This window comes from Gavialis gangeticus, unplaced genomic scaffold (assembly GCF_001723915.1).
Source record: "Gavialis gangeticus isolate Ggan-Ray unplaced genomic scaffold, GavGan_comp1, whole genome shotgun sequence".
Classification (NCBI taxonomy): Eukaryota; Metazoa; Chordata; order Crocodylia; family Gavialidae; genus Gavialis; species Gavialis gangeticus.
The window spans coordinates 58,815,737-58,821,356 of NW_017729029.1; positions in this window are offsets into that span (position 1 = coordinate 58,815,737).

Below are 5,620 nucleotides of genomic sequence, written 5' to 3' on the forward strand. Positions count from 1 at the left end.
GGGTCTTTAAGAAGAGGCTGGATGCCTACCTGGCTGGACTCATTTGAGTCCCGTTTTTGTTTTGGGGTTTTGTTGTTCTCCCGCCCTGGCGGGGGGTCGGGCTAGAAGATCTACTAGGTCCCTTCCGACCCTTAATCTATGAATCTATGAATCTATGAATCACTCCTTGTTCTGCCATTTGCCACCACTGAGAACAGTCCAGCTGCATCCTCTTTCAAACCCCGTTTCAGGTAGTTGCAGGCTATTATTAAATAGGTAAGCTTGATTACCTAAATGGAATAACCATTTAAAAGTTGAGTTCACTGTTAACACCTGGGAAGTAATGAAGAATGGGTCATTAACAAGCCTTTGGCTGCCTGAATAGTAACACTAGAGCTGTACCATGTTGCCCTGCCCTGTCCCCATTTCTGCCTGCAGCAGCAGGAGGTTATCAGTGTCCCAAATTTCACATTGTCCCATACAGTCACCCTAGCTTTGCTATGTATTTAAGGGGTCACCAGATCTTTCTGCACACAGATACACAAACAACAGGACAGCGATGTAACTAGCAGCATTCTTAAAGCTTTTTTAGACAAATGATGTCCTTTGGAAAATGCTACCTTATAGCTTTGACTCATTTCTTGACTATAGAAAAATAATAGAGCAATTTCTCTGTTGCAAAGAACTCGGAGAGCCCACAACAGGTCAAACATGTTGCTGACATTGTGGAATCCTGTTTGAAATCTCTGAGTTTATCTTGTCAATCATGAGTTGCTGTTGGCACGATTAAGAGTGGTAATATTGCACGGGCTCCCCACGACACCTTTAAAAAGAAGTAATGGCATCCTGGTACTGAATTTAATTAGGTCATTGCAACAGTTTGAAGAAACACCAACATTGGATGCCATTGTGAATAATATACTGCTTTACAGGCCTATCAAAATGCAACCTATTTTGGCAATAATATATCAAAAATAAATTACACAATAGCAGTCACTCCAAATCTGCCAGGCATCAAAATGGTAATAAAGTATAATTTAATAATTGAGGTATTTTTTCAGCAAACAGCTTATGTAGATTAAGATACCTGAAATGTGTAATCAAAGGTATGTTATGAAACACAATATATTCCTCAACAGCAAACTCTCCCTAAGCCTGAAGAAGGGTGTTTGTGCCTCAGAGCTTGCAAAGAACAATTTTCCCAACTACTTAGTTGGTCTAATAAAAGATATCACATGTACCCAGGGCCATCCTGTGGGAGAGGGGGGAGAAACTGAGGCAACCGCCCCGGGCCCTGTGCTTTGGGGGCCCCGCAAAGCTGGGCAGAGAGGCCGCGGCTGTAGTTTACCCTGCTCACCCAGTGGGTTGGATGGCTCTTTGCCTGTTCTGGCTAGAAGTTCGGGCTGCCACCTGTCCTGCTACGTCTGGCATGCTGGGACTTTCACTCCCCAGCGTAAGTGTGCTGTAGGATGGGGAGGGGGGCTCCAGGCCCTGCACCCTGCTGGGATTGTCTCCGCAAGTACCCATGGAACCTTGCCTGCCTATGTCCTTAGACCAACATGGCTACAACCAATAACCCTAAATATATCCCGCATGCATGTGGAAATGACCTGTGCCTCTTTCAAGCATAAGGCAATTAGAATGAATGACAGGAAATGTTTGTCTCATTCATCATGGAGATCATTCCATTGGCTAGAACAAAGCTGAGACAAATTTAGCAGATAATATGTGACAAAGCCCAGTAAAAACAGATGCAAATTTCAAAGAATCAAAGGAAAAGTCATATATAAGAATGTTTTATCTTGAAAAAAGTCTCCTGAGACCTTATTAGGACTGGAAAAATAACCCAGCTATTTGCATGGAGTTGTATTCTTAAACATTCACAGAGCTAAATCATATTGCTTAGACTTGCACTGCACTGCAGAAACAAAAGACAACCAAAGCCTTGTAGGGGCCAAAGGGTAAATTGAAATCTAATTATTTCTGAAGATTGTCACATCTTTTTGTTCTTCACTTGATGGAAAGTGACCTACAGCAAAAAATGTTTCTGCTAGTTCTCTTGAAATATGCATTAACATCTTTGTTCTTAAATAATAAAGGAAATTTGGTTCTTTTATACACATTTTAAAAATGAAAGCATAACAGCTTACTGGGATAACTATTATCGGTCAGCTGATGTCACCATTTGTTTTGGTATTTTCAATTTTGCTATAATTGACATGTTAACATAGTAGAAAGTAAAGTTAACACTCTATTTTTAGAATATATTTAAACAGTATCAAGTAAAGATCCAGCTTTGAAATGGGAAGTCTGCTTGGCTGATGGTGATATGCCGGGGAAGGATTCCTCACAACTTAGAAACAGACAGAATTATTTTTGTTTCCAGGAATTCCTCTGTGTTCTCACATCCAAGACTGAAAGTCTCAGGGTATTCAGCTTTACATAATAAAACGACATCCCGTCCTTCTTGCAGAACAGAAGTGGAGAAGGTTCTGCAAGCAAATCAAACCATGAATGATACTAAGTTCTCCCATTTTTGTGAGTGGAACAAGTTCCTGCTTATGTCCCCCCTAGACTCACCTAGCTTGAGGAATGACAAGCCTCATGCATTAGATCTTGAATGGACTTTTAGTGCATCTCTGACATCACTTTGGGACAGATGAGGAACGAGCATTCAGATGGACAATTGAGAACCTCATTCAACCAGAGCACAAGGGCAGTGAAATCAGAGAATGAGAGAGAGAAAAAAGAAGATCCATTCTGGGAGAGAGAAGAAATGAATATGTCCTCTGGTCTGGAGGAGAGTTTCTGAAACAGTCCTCAACAAAAAATCTCACATTTGAGAGACACAAGAAGGGTTACAGAAGAGGACTTTCAGACCTATAAGGATTTTCACAGTGTGTGCACAAGGGCCATCAGATTTTGAACTCAACAGGGTCTTACTGATAAGACTCTTCTCTTAATTGGATGGGTGCTATTCATTTCTAACCATTATTTAATCTCAACTATCATTTAATGCTTAATGAGCTCATATCATCCCTACCGGAACAGTACAGCTCCTATGTGCTAGTAAACTTACAAGCTGTTAGATGCTGATGTGATTCCAAGAGCTAAAGCCCTGCAACACTTAACTCTAGCATTGGTGATGCAGTGATCCAATTAACTAACCAACTTTTGTACACAACAGACCAAATCTATCCAGGCCAAGGTGGCAGTTACTCACATATGGGTCACAGAAAGAATCTACATTGCCTTAAGGATCCCAAAGTAGAGCAACATACAAGCACAGGAGCTGGAACAGTGCAGCAGAAGTAGCTAATATAATATTAAGATGAACCAGTGAGTAGCTACTATTTTAGCTTGCAGCTTTCTGGCACCAATATATTCCACTTGCTTAGGAATATAAAACTTACTTCTCTTTACAGTTCATGTCAGCTCTCGTTACCAGGTTTCAAAGTTTAGGCCTTAGCCCCTTGCTCACAATGTGCCCAAACAAAAGTTCATTGAAATCAATAGAAATACTCTCACTGACTTTGTTGGATGGTAGACTTATACCTCTAGGAGCCATCTTTTCAAAAGATATTAAAAAGGCAGGTAGGGCTTTTTTTGAAAAGTGACCCAGGTGCTGGGTCCTACAGGCTTCATCATGAATTAAGTACCTACCCTGCATAGGTGCTTTTGTCAGTTCTGCTAATGAACTATCTGTTTCCTAGGTGCCTTTGAAAACTTGGCTCATAGTGATGGAACCAATGTTTGTCTGTATTTTCCTCCTCCCTCCTTTCCACCCATTAGACATCACACTTAAACTGCACATTTTCAATAAAGAGATGCTACCTATTGTATTCCTTTCTTGAAGAGACTTTCAGGTAATAATAGCACACAATTGGAGCAGAATGAATCACTCATCCAGAACACTGAAATAAAGTTGTCTTATAATAAACAGGAAGAGTACTATCCCTAAATCTCCCTCAGCTTCATGGTACAGCCACAGCCTGCACACTCCTTGATCCACCTCCTTTCTGCATTTCCTGTGATGAAGTTTAAGAAACTGTTACACACATCTTCACAAAGCAGATGTTTGTTTTCTCTTCCCCACTCGGAATCGGGAATGCTGACTCAGTTGTATTTAACATCCACCATGTCTCAACGATTTCACTCAGGCACAAAAAAACTTAGGCCTCATAATGGTATGTATTCAATAATTCATCTGGCCATTTGTCACTCCAGGAATACCAGCTGAGTCGGTCAAATAAGGATACAAGTGGAATAAGGTGACTGTTGATCCTTGCCCATTCAAGCAGCCCCACCCCCTGCCATGGACTGGTTGATGACCTTTTCTGTCTTTGAGCACATTTGTAACCTGTAGATTAATCAAAGGCATATCCTTTACCCCATGCACTTTAGTCTGTCAGCATCAGCCCTGTAGCGAGGGGGAGGGCAAGTGGGGCAACTGCCCCAGGTCCCAACAAGCGCTGCCCAGCCAGGGTGGGGTGCGGGAGGGAGCGGCGAGTGGCTCACTTGGTGGGACATGGGGATAGGGAAAGGGTGGCTCCTGCCACTGAGTGCACTCCCAGGCAAGCATGGGGGAGTGTGTGCTCCCAGGATCTGTGCGAGGGGTGAGGGCAGGCTGCCGCTGAGGGCTTTGCCCCAAGCACCAAACTTCATTGCTACAGCACTGGTGGGCATCTTCTGGAGGGAAGTGGAGGAAGGTGAAGCAATAGGTTAGGGGCTGTGACTGCAAAGGATTCAGATAAGTAAAGTAACTCTATAAACTCTTCATGCTCTGTGATGCCCAGGTCCATAAGCCTATTCACCTCCTCCTTCAGTCTCTGTTTTAGGACCTAAGGAATTTTCCTAGGGACATGAACTGCAAGCTGACTGGGCCCTATTTTATATTTTGAGCTTCCCTATCATGCCCACAGCCTCAAGGCATTCCACATTCTCAGTAAGCTACAGCCGAGGCAATTCCTTTGCTTAAAAAATTCTAATTCCTCTGCCAAGGGCTAATTCCAGGTCTCAGAGTAGTCTGAATATTTTTGTTTAAGATCCCAATCGTAATCTCTTCTCTTATGAGGGACTCAGAGGGTGTGTCTACATGTTCATTCATGCACAGTAGTTACTGCGCATTTAATTTAGTGCTTGTATAATCAAGTACTAAATACATGAGCAGTAACTACAGTTACTGTGCAGTAGCTGGTGAAAGCCTTTTTAGGGAAACTACTGTGCAATAGTCTAATAATACTGCGCAGTAGCATATCAGCACAGTTTGTGTTGTGACATGTTACTGCGCAGTGTTATTAGGTTACTGTGCATTAAGTATCTCATGGTGATCCATCCAGATTCTTCTCCCCTTGATTGCCAGCTTTACAGTTGCATATTCTGTATTTTCACATTCTTTCTGGGCTCTGTTTGAAAACACATCACACTAATTTTTGCTTGAAGCATGGTACTCCTCAAATTCCTTTAATGCAATTTCATACTCATTCTGTTCTTCCTGAGTTGAAAAGAAACTATTAAAAACATCAAGTGCTTCAAAAACAGCTATTATCAGGAATAAATCTACCTTCTGATTACCTTTCTTTTTTTCTGGTACCTAGTGCCGGCAGAGAGAGAGAGAGAAGTGCCGTTGTGTGGCTGGACT